This window comes from Meles meles, chromosome X (genome assembly GCF_922984935.1).
Source record: "Meles meles chromosome X, mMelMel3.1 paternal haplotype, whole genome shotgun sequence".
Lineage (NCBI taxonomy): Eukaryota > Metazoa > Chordata > Mammalia > Carnivora > Mustelidae > Meles > Meles meles.
The window spans coordinates 55177498-55196658 of NC_060087.1; the positions used below are offsets into that span (position 1 = coordinate 55177498).

Here is a 19161-nt window from a genome sequence, read left to right on the forward strand (position 1 = left end):
ACCCACCTTTTTCATTCTAATGTTTTTCCCTCCCACATTTCACTAGGCCACTTTCTCTCACTCCTCAAGAACCTAGCTAAGAGAAAGGGAGGCTATGTGGGAATTCAAGTACCTTTACCTGCTAACCACAACTGACTCATTTACCAGATGGTCATTCCTCCTTCTGCAAAAGGCTTACATTGTAGCAACGTCAGAGTTTGAACTCAGAACACTTGAGTTCCAGTCTAATTGTCATCAATTTCTGTAGGATTTTGGCCAGTCACTTCCTAGAGTTGAACTTTAACCCCTGTTTTGTAAATGAGAGAATAAGGATGTCTATCACACTGGACTGGTGGAAGCACCGCATTTTAAAAAGGGAAAGTAAGAAAAAAAAAAAAAAGGAGCAAGTTACATGTAAATTGGGAAGCTCCCAAAAGAATGGAACATCTTCTATACATGGAGATGAAACTTCAGATTTGGGAATGTCAGGAAAATTTGAATTCTAAATATTATCTCCAAATGTGGAAAAATTTACATTGAGGGACAAGGATAATAGATGATACTGCCTTATATTTTCTTGGCAACTTATATAGGTCATTCAAGTATACTATTTGATGTGAGACATTTGGGTCTCACATCATGCCAAGGAAATTTGAAAATTGTAAGTTAGAAATTTGAGGTTAAAAAAAGGAGGAAAAATAATATCATTCTTTTGTTAAACATGTGCTACAGGCCAAGCCTTGTGCCAGGTGCTTTATCTATCTTTCAATCTTCATAACCATCATGTGAAACAGACTTTTAATGTCCCCTTTTGCAGATGAAGAAAGCAAAGGATCAGAGAGGTTAAATAAGTTGCCCAAATTTAAACGGCCTGTCAGTGGTGAAATTGAGACTTAATCTCCTATTTTTTAATGGCAAATATAAATGCACATTTTCTTCTTTCAGAGAAGCTTTATGAGTTACCAAAGTTAATTAAACAATTGGTAGAATGAAGATGTGAATTCAGGCTTATCTGGCAAATCTTAAGACCCGTATTTGTTTCACTATTGTGCTGCATCCCTAACCTCCATTCATTTTCATTCATACCCTCTTACCTGGGTATCTTTAGGACCAAGGGAGAGCCCTGGATGATGGAGCATGGGTTAGTGGCCTCTGTTGGTCAAACCTACCACCACAGACTCATTATCCTACTAGCTTATAACTCCTTACCTACTCAAATCTACTTTCGTATATACATATTACTTTTCTGACACCGACCTAATATATCGTGTATCAAATAATTCTAGAAATTAAGAGCTAACAAGGGTCTTAGTGATTATTTAGACCAAAACCCTCATTTTACAGATGTGGCAAATGAGGCTTATACATGGGAAGGGACTTTTACAAAGTCATACAGTGAGTTTTTCAGAGAGCTGAGAAGTAACTCAAACCTTCTAATCTCTTGTCTCGTGTTCTTTGCATTGTCTCATATATTCCACCTCTCCTCTGAGGCTCCTTGATGCACTATGCCATTACTTCAACAATTTTCACTCTAAAAACCAAACCTTCTACCCTTATTACTATTGGGTCCCAACTAGAGTGTCACTACTTGCCCACAAGACTCTATGATCTCCCAAAGAAGACTTCATCTTCTTTAATGTCTCCTTCCCTCCATTTAATTAGCAGCAAATACCTCCAGGTCTTAATTCCTAAGCATTCTGAGCAAAGAAGAACAATTTAAAAATCTGCTTATCTATCTCTTTACCATCTTATGTCAGAGATGAGGAAGATAAAACCCAGAGAAATGTTCCTGAGGTCACCCTGCAAGTTAATAGCTGATCCAGGGGAAAATCTGGCTAGGTCCCCAAATTGCAATCTAATATTTCATCCTTTATGCCTAGCTGACTCGTCTGAAAGACCTATCTTATGCCTCCAGGCTCCTGATGATCATTAATGCCATCTCCTTTCTATGCTTCAAGTGTCAAATATGTTGGATCTCACCTTGCAAGTGACTGTTCACTTGACAGCTAATCAACCATGTACCAGGTTCCTGAGGCACCATCTCAGCAGTCACAAAGGTGGCTGGAAAGATGTGAGCCACATCAGTGCGGTGGCCCCGAATGGTCAGTATCTGTCCATGGAAGAAAGCTGTGTGGACATCTACTTCATTGCCCATGCCAAATAAGTGCCATGCCACACGCTTCTGTGCACACATGCTTAGATCTGGTAAGTTCCCAAAGACAAAGCCATTGATTGCTGCAAAGGAAAATCCAAAGAAAATATCAGAGTTAGGAAGTTAGCCTGATGGGAGATTTCCCGTCTGTCATCCATTCAGATGAATTTTTAAAAAGCATACTGTGCTGACTATATACCTTATTTAGTTTAAAATCTCCTAAACAGCCTGGTAAAATAGTCAGACATCATTGATCTCAAGCAAACAGTGAGACAACCAAGGCCCAGAGAAGTGAATTTACTTCTCTCCCAAGGCCACAGAGCTGTTAAGTAGTAGAACAAGATTCCAATCCAGCAATATGAGGAAGATTTCTAATGAATGGGGTTTGTTTTGAAAGTTGTTCTTCCCTTCCAGGCCAATTTCCTTCTGAAATTTCCATAGAAGAATTTTCAAGTTAGCTAATTACCATGGTTATCAAATGTAATTTGTGTAAAACCCAGAGAAATTGGAGCTGTCGAAACCATCCTTTACATCTTCCTTCTGAGTTTTCTCCTTCCTTTGGGATTGCCTGGCTTTGAGACCATCTCTGGCACCAAAGGGACATAAATTTCTTTCTTAATTAAACAAAAATAAAATCAATTTGTCTGTACTACTAAAATCACTTATCTACCCATGCCTCACGGCTTTTGTGTCTTTAGTTTGTTTTAAATTTAATTGCAGTAAACAACTTCCTTACAGCCAACAACTTTTCCCCCCAAAGTGGGTAATTCTCCCAACCTTTATAGGACAAAGAAATACTGACTAACTATATCAGGGGGCAACCTTCACCTTGAGAGACTGGGAATAAAGTACATGACTTTGAAATCAATAACCTAGGCAAGGTACCTAATGGCAAGATCACCTCTCTCCAGTCAGACAGATCAGTGTTGGAATTTTAGTTGTGCACTTTTTTTTTTCTGTGCTGTAATCCTGGAGCCTCAATTTCCTCATAGGAAAAATAAGGAAAAGTTACCTACTACTCTCATTTCCTGTGAGGGCTAAAAGCAGGAAAGAGGTACCTACTACTTTTAGTTCTTATGAGGTACATGGAAGTACCCACCAAATGCTAGGCCCAAGGTAAACCTTCCATCAGTCTTTACAGTCATGGTGTGGCCACCCTCTCCCAGCTCACCATGCATCCTATTGCTTTCCTGAAAGGCTGCATCTTCTTTGTCTACTGAGGCAGGATCTGAGCAGTAAGTGACAATGTTCTCATCAATATGCCAGCTAAGGTTCTCATCTACCACACTGAAGAACAGGAAGAAATCATTATCCACATCCTTCCGCTGTGGAGGGGAATTCCCATCTAGAGTACCTAGAATAAGTAAGAAATGTGCTTTTGAGAACCTTTTCTCGTTAGCACCAGCAACCTTCAAGGGGTACTCATTAAAGTAAACAGGAAGATGGGGCCTTAGGAGTCTTTTGTCAACAGAAAAGCAGATAAGGCTTTCTGCTCCTAATTTCTATTTCCCTGGTTAAACACAATTCAGTTGAGCCTAGGACTTGAAGATTGGATGTATAGGACCTAGAATAATTCCAACCCACCATACCTGTCTGTATCTTCAACCCAGGGCCTTAATCTCACCATTCTCCCACAACACCCAGGTCTTCCAGGTCTGACAATACTTAAACATACCATATGTCTGACGAAGTCCCCCAATTCTCCCCTAGTCCTGATGACTACACTTTTGATCCTAAACATACTTAAACTGATTTGACTCCCATAATTACTACCTCAAGGTTTTAAAATGAAATAAGAAAATATTAAAATTTTTAAAAGGTAATGAAATAGGGAAAATAGTGGAAAAAATTTAGCAGGGTTTATTCCTGCTAATAAACAAGGGCTCTGAATTAACACCCCTTCAGATTGCTGTTTAATATGTAAGAGACTGAGCTACATCACTGTTTCCTGTAGATATCCCACACTGCATCTCAATAGATCCCTGTGAGGCCTGTACCTCTTTTACATGTGATAAGGGGTCCAATGAGGCCAGTTGCAATGTCTCGTGGAGCATCTACATGAGAATGGTAGATCCAGGTGAGGCATGCTGGGTCAGCATCAGTGGGTGCATGGCCTTCTGGAATGGTCCAGTTGTAAATGTGACTGCCTCCCGGAGGAACAGAGTCATCAGCTTTTAACTGACCAGAGGAGCCATCTGGGTATAAAGAGCCTAGAAAATGAAATTGCACATGCCCAGTCTCAGGGTGAGTGAGAGGGAGCCTGGCACATATAGAAGCCAAGAGAGGGCTGACATAAGGGACAGTGTTCCTCACAACCTGAGGACACACATTCAGGTAATATCCAGCCGGAGAATCCCAGACCTCACATCAACAATGGGTAGAAATATGACAATCATTGGAGAAGGAGCCATGGCTATGGAAAGTGCTTCACAGCCTGATCCAGTAGTGTCCTAGTATAAAACCAGTGGCACAGAAGTGAGAAAGAAGACAGAATTCCCCCCCTCAAGCACTCACTTTGGAAAACAGAAAGCAATTACAGAATTTCAATCTTTCTAAAAGATATGTGTGTGTGTGTGTGTGTGTGTGTGTATACATATGTATATACACATGTATATATATGTATATATGTATATAAATGCATGTATATATGTATGTGTATATATACACATATATGTATATACATATGTATACTCTCTCTCTCTCTCTATATATATATATATATATATGATGTTCAGTTAGCCACATTAGTTTTTGATGTAGTGTCCAATGATTCATTAGTTATGTAGAATACCCAGTCCACATCACCACACGAGCCATCCTTAATATCCATCACCCTGTAATCTAAAGCCAAATTAAGTTCCTCTTAACATTAAAATTAGAACTACTCTATGATCCAGTAATTACACCCCTGGATATTTACCCCCCAAAATACAAAATACTAATTCAGAGAGGTACAAACACCCCTATGTTTATAACAACACTATTTCCAATAGCCAAATTATGGAAGCAAGCCAAGTATCTATCCATTGATGACCAGATAATGGTGTGGTGTATATATATATATATACAATGGAATATTATTTAGTCACACAAAAAAATGAAATCTTGCCATTTGCAATGACGCAAGTAGAGCTAGAGAGTATTATGCTAAGCAAAATAAGTCAGTCAGAGAAAGACAAATACCATATAATTTCACTTACATGTAGAATTTAAGAAATAAATCAAATGACCAAAGGGAAAAAAGGAGACAAACCAAGAAATAGCTATAAACCTCTTAGCTATAGGGAACAAAATGATGATTACCAGAGGGGAGGTTGGTGGGGAGATGGGTGAAATGGGTAATAAAAATTGAGGAGGGCACTTGTGATGAGCACCAGTTGAGGTATGGAATTGTTGAATCACTGTATTGTATATCTGAAACTAATACAGCACTGTATGTTAACTATAGTAGAATTTAATTTAAAAAAAAAATGAAGCCAACTTAATGATCAGTTGGTCCACTTACCCTTTTTATGTAGGAGAAAATAGGAAAAATAACTTGTCCAAGGCTATACAGGAATTAGTGGGCCAGTAAAAACCTGGATTCCCTTTATACTTTAGTCACTCACAGTTGTGTCATTATTATAGGCCACTGGGTGGGAGGAGACACAGATTAGTAAACTGCTCTTAAGAAAAATAAATGGACCTTTCAGAAGATCATGACACTGGAATAGTGTTCCTTTATATTCACAGCACACTCTCTTCTTTCCAAAGAACAGCCAAATATTTTATGGAAATGTCATTCAGGTAATTCTTCATGATAAAAGGCGGATTTAATCTCCATAAACCTAATGAAGAATACGAGGCCCAGAGAGGGGAAGTGGCTTGTCCAGAATCACAGCATATGAACAGCAGAAGTGATAACATTAGTTATCAGTTTTTCTGGGAATGTCCCTGCCACCTCAGATCAATAAAGAGAAAAAAAGTCTATTTTCATTCCTAGCCTCTCTCTCTTAAATGTTAGTAAAAGAAATGCAATATTTATTGTGAACGGGAGAAAGAAAGGGTGGTCTGACTTACCTTCTGAGTCCTTTTCATAGAAAACGCCATGGGGGTGTATGGTGTAGGGGCGAGAGGCAAAATTCTTCAGGTGGATAAGGATGACATCTCCCACCTCAGCCTGCAACACTGGTCCCAAGAAACCCAACCAAGCTGGCTGGACCATTTCATCCATGTATGAGCCATCTTTGTATTCCTTGTAAATGGTTTTCTTGTAACTGCTCCCTATCCGGTTCTTGTCAGATTTTAGGAAGCTGGAAGCTACTCTGGGAAGGAAGAAGACAAAGACTCAGAATTTTGCCACCATCTTCAAACCTCTGGAGAGTTCTTTTCCAGAAGAAGCTGACCAAAAATGACTATTTTTGTTTAAAGCAAAACAAGAGAAAATGAGATTGTACTGATCAAAACACAGAAGGTTAGAGTCTAACTTTTAGACAATGGGAAGCATTAAATTAAGGCATATAAAATTGGGGCACCTGGTGGCTTAGTCGGTTAAGTGTCTGCCTTTGGCTTGGGGCATAACCCCAGGGTCCTGAGATTGACCCTTGCATTGGGCTCCCTGCTCAGTGGGGAGTCTGCTTCTCCTTCTCCCTCTGCCCCTCCCCCTGCTTGTTCTCTCTCTCAATAAATAAACAAAAAAATTGTAAAAAAAAAAACCATATAAAATGCTAATATTTGACCACTTTTAACCTCCAAAAAAAGCAATTTCATACAGTTCAACCCAATATTTAGTAATGGGGAGACAATCAAATATGGGCTGACTCTTTTTAACTGATCAAATCCCAATCTATGTGGCCTGACCTTGCATCATCTTGCTATATATGTGAGATCTTATAGTATAGTTGTTAAGGTCACAAATACTAGAGCTGGGATGACTTGATTAAATGCCCATATTGTTACTTTCAAATCGGTGGGAATTTAGACCAGTTACTTAACTACTTTATGCACAATTTCCCCATCTGTAAAATGGACATAATCATAGTACCAAGTTCAGACACTTGATATTGATGACTAAAAAAATTAAAATATATAAAGAGCTTAGGACAGTGCCTGAAAAATAGTAAAAGCTTAATAGATGTTAACTATTATTTCAAAATATTGGGGATAGGGAGGGGGAGGAGCAAGATGGCAGAGGATTAGGAGACCTAAATTTTGTCTGGTCTCAGAAATTCAGTCAGATAGTTACCAAACCATTCTGAACACCTACAAATTCAACGGGAAATCAAAGAAAAGAATAAAAGCAATCCTATGGACAGGAAAGCATCCACTTTCTGGAAGGAAGCACCTGTGGAGAAGTGAATCAGAGGTGATATACTGAATGATAGACCATGGTTGGGGAGGGGCTGGCTCCTGGAAAATGGTAAATCAGCAGAGCACAAAATCAGAACTTTTAGAAGTCAGTTCCTCTGAGGGACATTGCTCCAGAGGCTAGGCAGGGGATGAGGCCCTCGTTGGGACAGTTGGTATCAGGGCCTGCAGGGTCACAGGGGTGCCTGAGTATGGCAAATACCCGAGTCTTGGAGTGGGGAAGCCAGCTGCAGAGATGGAACTGAGGAGTGGGCTCTCAGTTCAGGGTTACCTTAAACCGTGATATGAGGCACATTTGGACCACTACTCTTCAAGAAGGGACCCCACAAGTGGCAGATCCAGGGAGACCCCACTCCCTTCCTCCACCAGGAAGAGCAGTGCTGGAGCACACTGCAGGAATCTGCTGGGATTGGAGATTCCAAACAGGACCATGTGCCAGAGATAGAAACACTTGGTCACAGGCTGGCTGACCACAGAGTGTGGTGAGAGAACAGGGATACAAGAGTGATTGTTTTCCCCTGAGGATGCACTGAGGAGTAGGACCTTGAGCTCTTGGCTCCTCTGTGTCAGAGATTGGGAGGCTTCCATCTTCATTCTTGTCCTCCAAAGCTATACAGAAAGCATTCAGGGAGCAAAATCTACTGAGAGCAAACCCGAGCAGATTGTTTAGCCTGGCCCTGGCAAGGGAAGTGCAATTCTGCCTTGGGCAAAAATATTTGACAGTCACTGCAACGGGCCCCTCCCCAATAATATCAGCAAAAACATCCAGCTGAGACCAAGTTTACTGATCAATGAGAACTGCAAAACACCAGTGATAGGGGAATACAGTGCATAGAATTTATGTGCCCCCTCCCCATAATTCTTTTGTCTTTCAAAGATAAATTTTTAAAATTTTCCTTATTTTTTCCTTTTGCTATTTTTCCTCATTCCTATTTTAACCATTTTATCATATCAATGCCTTTTAAAAATATTTTTTAATTTTCATTTTTATAGTCATATTATATCCTTTCATTTTATTTAATCTTATTTTTATATACATGTAAGATTTTCTTTCTTTAAAATTTTGGGATACAGTTTCTTCCAACAGGCAAAAATATACCCGAAATCTAGCATATGGCTTTGTTCTAATCTCCAGCCTGATCACATTCTCATTTTTGTTTTTAATCAGCCAACTTGTTATCAATTCCTTTTCAAAAATATATTTTTAAATTTTCATCCTTTGAGTCATATTCTATCCTTTCATCAAGTTTACACTTGCATACATATGTGTATGTACACATATATGCTTACCCTTATACATATATATGTATACATATAAATATATATAACTTTTTCCTTCATTAAAATTATGGGAGGCAGTTTCTTCTAACAGATCAAAATTAACCCAAAATCAAGTGTGTGGCTCTGTTCTATTAACCGGCCTACTCATATTTTTTCCTTTCTTGTTTCCCCAGTTTTGGGTCCCTTCTGATTTGGTAAATGCATATTTTTCTGAGGTTGACGTTGTTACCCTTTTAGCACTTTGCTCTCTCATTCATCTATTCTTCTCTGGACAAAATAACGGGGCAGAAAATCTCATGTAAAACAAAACAAAACAAAACAAAACAAACAAACAAACAAAAAACAAGAGATAGTACCAACAGCAAGGGACCTAATTGATACAGATATTAGTAAGATGTCAGAACTAGAGTCCAGAATGATGATTCTGAAGATGCTATCTGGGCTTGAAAAAGGCATAGAATATTCAAGGGAATCCCATTCTGGAAAAATAAGAGTGATTTTTGGGGAAATAAAAAAAATTACAACAAAGTAGAAATCAAAAAAAGTTATTAATGAGGTGCAATAAAAAACGGAGGCTCCTTCTGCTAGGATAAATGAGGAAGAAGAGAGAATTAGTGATAGAGAATACCAAATGATGGAGAATAAGGAAGCTGAGAAAAAGAGAGTGAAACAACTACTAGGTCAGGAAAGGAGAATTTGAGAGATAAGTGAAACCATAAGGGAAAAAAAACAATATTAGAATAATTGGGACCCCAGAAGAAGAAGAAGAAAGGGAGGGGGGAAGGAGGCATACTGAAGAAATTACAGCAGAGAATTTCCCTAATTTGGGGAAGGAAACAAGCATCAAAATCCAGGAGGCACAGAGAGCCCCCTCAAAATCAATAAACATAGGTCAACACTTCGTCATCAAAGAGTAAAGCTTACAAGTCTCAGAGACAAAGAGAAAATCCTGAAAGCACCTCGGGAAAAGAGACCTATAAACTACAAATGTAGAAGTATTAGATTGACAGCAGACCTATCCACAGACACCTGGCAGGCCAGAAAGGATTGGCATGATATATTCAGAGCACCAAACAAGAAAAATGTTGAGTCAAGAATACTATATCCATCCAGGCTGCCATTGAAAATAGAAGGAGAGGTAAAAAGCTTCCAGGCCAAACAAAAGTCTAAAAGAATTTGCCAACACCAAACCAGCCTTACAGGAAATATTGAAGGGGGTCCTCTAAGAAAAGAGAGAGCCTAAAAGTAACAGACCAGAGAGGAACAGAGACAATATACAGTAACAGTCACTTTACTGGCAATATAGTGTCACTAGATTCATATCTTTCAATAGTTACCCTGAATGTAAATGGGCTAAATGTCCCAATCAAAAGACACAACGTATCAGAATGGATTAAAACAAAACAAAACAAGACAAGACCCATCCATATGCTGTCTACAAGAAACTCATTTTAGACCCAAAGATACCTCCAGATTTAAAGTGAGAGGGTGGAAAACAATATACCATGCTAATGGACATCCAAAGAAAGCTGGGGGTGGCAATCCTTATATCAGACAAACCAGATTTTTAAACCAAAGACTATAATAAGAGATGAGGAAGGACACTATATCATATCTAAAGGGACTGCCCAACAAGAAGATCTAACAATTTTAAATATTTATGCCATTAACATGGGAGGAGCCAATTATATAAACCAATTAATAACAAAATCAAAGTAACACATTGACAATAATACAATAATAGTAGGGGACATTAACACCCCCTCACTGAAATGGACAGATCATCCAAGCAAAAGATCAACAAGGAAATAAAGGCTTTATATGATACACTGGACCAGATGGACATCACAGATATATTCAGAACATCCCATCCCAAAACAACAGAATACACATTCTTCTCTAGTGCACATGGAACATTCTCCAGAAGAGAGCACATCCTGGGTCACAAATCAGATCTCAACTGGTACTAAAAGATTGGGATCATTCCCTGCGTATTTTTGGACCACAGTGCTCACACAGAACTCAACCACAAGAGGAAAGTTGGAAAGAACTCAAATACATGGAGGCTAAAGGGCATCCTACTGAAGAATGAATGGGTCAACCAGGGAATTAAAGAAGAATTGAAAAAAATTCATGGAAACGAGTGAAAATGAAAACACAACTGTTCAAAATCTTTGGGATGCAGCAAAGGCGGTCCTGAGAGGAAAGTATATAGCCATACAAGCCTTTCTCAGTGAACCAGGAAGGTCTCAAATACACAACCTAGCCCTGTACCTAAAAGAGCTGGAGAAAGAACAGCAAAGAAAGCCTAAACCCAGCAGGAGAAGAGAAATTATAAAGATCAGAGCAGAAATCAATGAAATAGAAACCAAAAGAACAATCGAACAGTGCAATGAAACTAGGAGCTGAGTTCATTGAAAGAATTAATAATATTGACAAACCCTTAGCCAGGCTTATAAAAAAGAAAACAGAAAGGACTCAAATAAATAAAATCATGAATGAAAGAGGAGAGACCACAACCGAAACCAAAGAAATACAAACAATTATAAGAACTTATTATGAGCAAAAATACGCCAGGGAATTTCACAATCTGGAAGAAATGGATGCATACCTAGAGACGTATAAATACCAAAACTGAACCAGGAAGAAATATAAAACCTGGACAGACATAAAACCAGTAAGGAGATTGAAGCAGTCATCAAAAATCTCCCAAGAAACAAGAGCCCAGGGCCAGACAGCTTCCCAGGGGAATTCTACCAAACATTTAAAGAAGAATTGATACCTAGTCTTCTGAAACTCTTCCAAAAAAAAAAAAAAATAGATAGGGAAGTAAAACTTCCAAACTCATTTTATGAGTCCAGCATTACCTTAATCCCAAAACCAGACAAAGTCCCCATGAAAAAGGAGAATTACAGACCAATATCCCTGATGAACATGGATGCAAAAGTTCTCACCAAAATACTAGCCAGTAGGATCCAACTGTACACTGAAAGGATTATTCCCCACGACCAAGTGGAATTTATTCCTGGGCTGCAAGTTTGGTTCAACATCTGCAAATCAATCAATTAATGTGGTACAGTACATTGAAAAAAGAAAGAACAAGAACCATATGGTACTCTCAATAGATGCTGAAAAAAACACTTGATGAAGTACAGCATCCTTTCTTGAACAAAACTCTTCACAGTGCAGGGATAGAGGGTGCATACCTCAATAGTTTTGATGCTATTATATGAAATCTATATGAAAAGCCCACAGCGAATATCATTCTGAATGAGGAAAAACCGAGAGCTTTTCCCCTAAGGTCAGGAACATGGCAGGGATGTCCACTATCACCACTGTTATTCAACATATTACTAGAAGTCCTAGCCTCAGCCATCAGACAACAAAATGAAATAAAAGACATCTGAATCAGCAAAGAAGTCATCAAAATTTCACTCATTGCAGATGATATGATACTTTATGTGGAAAACCCAAAAGACTCCACTCCAAAACTGCTAGGACTCATACAGGAATTCAGGAAAGTGTCAGGATATACAAATCAATGCACAGAAATCTGTTGCATTTCTATACCCCAACAAGACATAAGGAAGAGAAATTAAGGTGTTGATCCCATTTACACTTGCACCCAAAGCCATAAGATACCTGAAATAAATCTTACCAAAGAAGCAAAGAATCTGTACTCAGAAAACTACAGAGTACTCATGACAGAAATTGAAGAAGACACAAAGAAATGGAAAAACGTTCCATGCTCATGGACTGGAAGAACAAATGTTGTGAAAATGTCTATGCTATGCTACATAGAGCAATCTGCACATTTAAAGCAATCCCTCTCAAAAGCCATCACGTTTTTTCCCAAGAAATGGAGCGAATAATCCTAAAATTTATACGGAACCAGATAAGACCCCAAATAGCCAAAGGAATGTTGAAAAAGAAAAGCAAAGCTGGTGGCATCACAATTCCAGACTCCGAACTCTATTACAAATCTGTCACCATCAAGAAAGTATGGCACTGGCATGAAAACAGACACATAGATTAGATCAAGGGAACAGAATACAGAGCCCAGAAATGGACCCTCAGCTCTGTAGTCTACTAGTCTTCGACAAAGCAGAAAAAAAATGTCCAATGGAAAAAAGATGGTCTCTTGAACAAATGGAGTTGGGAAAATTGGACAGCCACATGGAGAGAAGAATGAAACTGGACCATTTCCTTACAGCACACACAAAAATAGACCCAAAATGGATGGGAGACCTCAATGTGAGACATGAAGCCATGCAAATCCTTGAGGAGAACACAGGCAGCAACCACTTCGACCTCAGCTGCAGCTACTTCTTCCTAGAAACATCTCCAAAGGCAAGGGAAGCAAGCACAAAAATGAACTATGCGGACTTTATCAAGACCAAAATCTTTTGCACAGCAAAGGAAACAGCCAACAAAACCAAAACACAACTGACAGAATGGGAGAAGATATTTGCAAATGACATCTCATAGAAAGGGCTGATATCCAAAAATCTATAAGGAACTTATCAATCTCAACACCCAAAGAACAAATAATCTGATCAAGAAATGGTCAGAAGACATGAACAGACATTTCTGCAAAGAAGACAAGCAGATGGCCAACAGACACATGAAAAAATGCTCAACATCATTCGGCATCAGGGAAATACAAATCAAAACCCTGGTGAGATACTGTCTTACGCCAGTCAGAATGGGCAAAATTAACCAGTCAGGAAGTGACAGGTGTTGACGAGCATGTGGAGAAACGGGAACCCTCCCACACTGTTTGTTGGAATGGAAGCTCATGAAACCACTCTGGAAAACAGCTTGGAGGTTCCTCAAAAGTTTAAAATAAAGCTACCATATGACCCAGCAATTGCACTACTGGGTATTTATCCTATAGATACAAATGTAGTGATCCGAAGGGGCACGTGCACCTGAATGTTAATAGCAGCAATGTCCACAATACCCAAACAATGGAAAGAACCTAGATGCCAATCAACAGAATGAATGGATAAAGAAGAATTGGTATATATTGGTATATATATATATATATATTATATATATATATATATATATATATATATATATATATATATATATATATATCTCCTATGCAGCCATCAATAAAAGAAAACGATGAGAGACTATGGACTCTGAAAAACAACCTGAAGGTTTTGAAGAGGCGGGGGATGGGAGGTTGGGGGAATCAGTTGGTGGGTAATAGGGAGGGCACGTATTGCATGGAGCATTGGGTGTAGTGCAAAAACAATGAATATTGTTACGCTGAAAAGAAATAAAAAAAAGAAAATGAAATCTTGCCATTTGCAATGATGTGGATCCAACTATAGAGTATTGTGCTACATGAAATAAGTCAATCAGAGAGAGATAATTATCATATGATATCACTGATATGAGGAAATTGAGAGGCAGTGTGGGGTGTCATGGGGAAGGGAAGGAATAATGAAATAAGATGGGATCAGGGAGTGAGACAAACCATAAGAGACTCTTAATCTCAGGAAACAAACAAGGTTGCTGGCAGGAAAGAGGGTTGGAGGGATGGAGTCCCTGGGTGATGTTTATTGGGAAGGGTATGTGCTATGATGAGTGCTCTGAATTGTGTAAGACTGATAATTCACACACCTGTATCACTGAAACAAATAATACATTATATGTTAATTTAAAAAATGGCATGATGGAACCTGCTAGTCTGAAGCGGTGCTAGGTATGTAAGGGAGGGTAGTGGTTTCAGAGGTTTGGTCTCCAGCAGACAACTCCTTCCTCCTTCTACCTTTCTACTTTTTCCATAGGTCTCTTTTTTTTGAAAGAACTATTAGGGTCAAGCTCATGAAATGACCTTGAGGTATAGTAGGCAGGTTTCTTATGTCCATGGTTTTTTATTTTTTACTAAGTACCTTATGTTACCACTAAAATTCACTGTAGGGAAGATGGGATAGAAAATAATACATTTGTTGAAGGTCCCTAAGGTGTTGAGCACTGTGCTTCAGGTTCATTCAAATGTAAGATTATTTAATCTTCACAATGTTTCACTCATGGAAGTTTTATTGTTCCTATTTTACAGAGGAGGAACAATTGCCTCAGAAAGTTTAAGTAGATAGTTCAGAATAAGCCAGACAGGATACAAACACTAGCCTTTCTGACTTCAAACACTATGTTTCCAACACTAAATAGCAAGGGACCCTCTGAACCTCTCATCTAGCCATCCCAGGGCCATGCCCTTGTGATTGCCGCTACACAGTTATAACCTGGAAATATTGATTAGGTGAATAAATAAAGGTTTGTGTTGGTGACAGAAGTTGAAACTAGGATTCTTATTTTATTTCTTTTTTGTTACTGAAGTGTAATTATCATACAGTATTATATTAGTTTCATGTATGTACTGTAATGATTCAACAATTCTGTACATTGCTCAGTGATCCTCTAGATAAGTGTAGTCTTGATCCACTTTATTTATCTCATCGCTCCCTTTACCCACCTCCCCTCTGCCAACCACTAGTTTGTTTTCTGTATTTAAGAATTTATTTTTGGGGCGCCTGGGTGGCTCAGTGGTTTAAGCCACTGCCTTGGCTCAGGTCATGATCTCAGGGTCCTGGGATCGAGTCCCGCATCGGGCTCTCTGCTCAGCAGGGAGCCTGCTTCCCTCTCTCTCTCTCTGCCTGCCTCTCTATCTACTTGTGATCTCTCTCTATCAAATAAATAAATAAAATATTTTTTAAAAAGAATTTATTTTTTAAGCTTTTTCCTTTGTTTTGTTTCTTATATTCCACATATGAAAGAAATAATGTGGTATATTTCTTTCTCTGACTGATTTACTTCACTTAGCATTATAGTCTTTAGGTCCATCCATGTTACTGCAAATGGCAAGATTTCATTCTCTTTTTTGGCTGTGTGATATTCCATTAAATATGCATACCATATCTTTCTAATTCATTCATCTATTTTTTAAAATATTTTATTTATTTATTTGACAGAGAGATATCACAAGTAGGCAGAGAGCCAGGCTGGGAGAAGGGGTAAGCAGACTTCCCGCTGAGCAGAGAGCCTGATATGGGGCTCGATCTCAGGATGCTGAGATTCTGACCTGAGCCGAAGGCAGAAGCTTAACCAACTGAGCCACCCAGGCACCCCTTCATTCATCTTAGGCTACTTAGGTTCTCAGGCTGCTTTCATATCTTGGTTATTCTAAATAATGTTGAAATAAACATAGGGGTGAATATACCTTTTCAAATTAGTGTTTTCATTTTCTTTGTGTAAATACCCAGTAGTGAAATTTCTGGATTATATAGTAATTTTATTCTTTTTTTTTTTTTGAGGAAAATCCATACTGTTTTGCTGTACCAATTTCATTCCCACCAACAGTATATGAGGCCTTTTTTTTCTACACATCCCCTCCCACACTTGTTATTTCTTCTGTTATTTTAGCTATTCTAACAGGTGTGAGGTGATACCTTACTGTGGTTTTGATTTGCATGCCCCTGATGATTAGTGACATTGAGCATATTTCCATGTATCTTTGGTCATCCATATATCTTCTTTGGAAAAATGTCTATTCAGGTTCTCTGTCCATTTTTAAATTAATTATTTGTTTGATTTTGGGCTTTGGTTTTGAGTTGTATAATTTTTTAAAGATTCACTTATTTATTTTCCAAAAAGAGAGAGAAAGAGAGGGCATGAGCAGGGGGAGGGGCAGAAGGAGAGACTCTCCAGGAGACTCTGCTGAGCACAGAATCCAACACAGGGCTTGATCTCAGAACCCCAAGACCATGACCTGAGCTGAAGTCAAGAGTCAGTTCCTTAACTGAGCCACCCAGGTGCCCTGTGAGTTGTATAAATTATATATATATATATATATATATATTATTTATATTATATATATTTATATATACATATATGATATTAACTTCTTACTGGATATATCATTTGTAAATATATTTTCGCATTCAGCAGGTTGCCTTTGTGTTTTGAGACTTAAATGACTTTTTAAAAAATATTTTAATTATTTATTTCCCAGAGAGAGAGAGATCAAAAGTAGGCAGAGAGGCAAGCAGAGAGAGAGAGAGAGAGAGAGAGGCGGAAGCAGGCTCCCTGCTGAGCAGAGAGCCCAATGCATGGCTTGATCCCAGGACCCGGAGATCGTGACCTGAGCCAAAAGCAGAGGCTTAACCCAATGAGCCACCCAGGTGCCTCAAGACTTAAAGGACATTTAAGTGCATTTTGGTCTTGTGTTTCTCAAATGTGCCTTTAGAGTGAGAAAGATTACTTGCTGGTGCTCCACGGCTAACCACATTGTCTGAGGGGGCAGCCATACAAATGGGCAGGTCCCTAAATCGTCTTAGCCTGCCCATTTTCTTTCTCCTAGTCCCATTAGGAAATCTCCACCTTCATCTTCCATAGACAGTGAGGGTTTACTACAACATTATTTTTAGGGAAATAATTTTGCTCCCAAAACCAAATTTGAAAAATGGTAATTCTAGATCAACTTCTGTGTTTTATAGGTAAAGTAATTGAGTCTCATAAAGGCAAAATGACTTGTCCAAGATTATCTCTGTTTTCTTTAGTAATAACTAGATCATATAGATCATAGTAATTTAGTAATATAATTTAGTAATATAACTAGAACTTAAAACCAAGATCCTTGAAATATTCTTTTTTTAGCCTGAATTAGTATGACTTGTTTTCTAAGAATGAGAAAGGACAATTTAGATTAATTTCTTTATTAAAAATTTGAAATAATAACTTATTTTACGGAATTTACTTTTTGTCAAACATTGTGTTAAATAGTTCATATGATTAATTTTATTCCAGTTTTCATAAAAGCCCTATTAACAGATGCTATAATTATTCTCAACTTTACAGAGTTATAACTGAGGCTTAGAAGGATTTAATGACTTTTCCAAGGTCACAGACTCAGGAAGTTGTAGAGTTGTCATTCGTATCCAGGATGTCCGATTTTAGTTTCTGTGCTCTTAATAAGCTGCCATGTTGCACGTTTTTATATTGCAAATCAGTCTATAGCAGGGGTATTCCAACTATAGCTTGTAGGGCAAATCTGTCCTGCTCCTTGTTTTTTAAATTAACTATTATTTGTTCATAGAGATACCTAATGTGCTGCAATGGGCTATTTTAGTAGTTATAACAGAGAAAGGCTATATGTTCTCCAAATAAAATATTTACTAACTGTTCCCTTACTGAACTAGTTAACCAACTTCTGTGCTATAGGTGTTGACTTATACATTCTTTAGGTGACCCCTGAGGAAAGGTTCCAGAATTGCACCCAGGATTTGTAGACATAGGCACTGTGTGCCCTCACAGTGAATTGCTGAATGACTAATATAAGCTCAGAAATCTAGTCTTGTTGGCCTCCTGCTGCCTTCACTGTGTTGACTTAAGTGTGTCTATATGATCAGTTTCTTGTTGTATTTTATGAGTCAGAACAGAGGCCTTATCCCTTCCACTCCCTGTCATAAATGTTTTAGAGCCTGGACTTGGATCTCAGCTTAATGGATTTGTTCACCACCTTCCTCTTGTAACTTCAAGGTCTACATATGTGACAAGTAGGGGAAGAGGCAGATAACCCCAAGGGCTGCTATGGCGTGACTCAGCTTCCTTTGATCACTAAGCTTTTCTGAGTGAACTGTAACTTGTGACTCCTCCCTTTCCCTTATGATTGCTTCTACTTGGCTAAGCCTGGGGTGCAGTCTGTGGGGTAAGCTTCTAAGTGTCTAGGCACCCTTAAGTACCTTTGCTGGTTTATGACCCAGACTTCGTCCCATCAACTTAGTCTTTGAAAGTTCTCCTCTTTGGACCCTGCTCCAGACACTTTAAATCCAGGAGAGAAAAATGTGTTGAGCCTGCCTAGAGAACAGCATTTTCTTCTAGCCAAGATCTCATCACAAAGTAAGAATATTAGGTGGTATAACCACCATCATACCTGTCTGCTTCTAATACCTGGGTATCGTGGGTAGATGCAGTCCTTTCCAATGAGGTATGGAAATCTACCTTTTCTCCACAAATGACTCTGTACCTATTCTTTCCTTATACTTTGTTTTTTGAAAACTTTCTTTTCTACTCTTAATGTAAAGAGTATGCTATCTTCATGGAATCCCAGATATATAAATTTATAGTGTTGGGAGGGTCCATATCTAATTCAAGGTCTTCATTGTACAGATAGAGAAACTGAGGCCAGGAGAAAAGAAGAGTCTAAACCAAGGCCACATGGTTGATTACTGCCAGAGCAAACCAGGGCTGGAACCTAGGTGATTTGACTCGGGCTAGTCATTTTTCATTATCCTCTTTCTGGGAAGAATAAGGATGGCCCTTGATTTAAAAAAATAATACAGACTCCAGTTTTTCTCCAGAATTTTAGGGCCCATTTGCTTTTTTTCAGT

The 19161-nt window shown here is 38.6% G+C and overlaps 1 protein-coding gene across 3 annotated transcripts in view; it reads left to right on the forward strand.

The window, feature by feature from the left end:
• Positions 1 to 18475: 18475 nt before the first annotated feature.
• HEPH (hephaestin) overlaps positions 18476 to 19161 on the forward strand; it is a 137150-nt gene continuing 136464 nt past the window's right edge. Inside the window, exon 1 of one of the 3 annotated variants that reach the window (XM_045995747.1) lies at positions 18476 to 18670. The gene's annotated coding sequence lies outside the window, so the exon portion shown is untranslated. Of the gene's footprint in view, positions 18759 to 19161 lie in introns of all 3 variants that reach the window. The other 2 variants (XM_045995746.1, XM_045995744.1) reach the window with 2 other exon arrangements.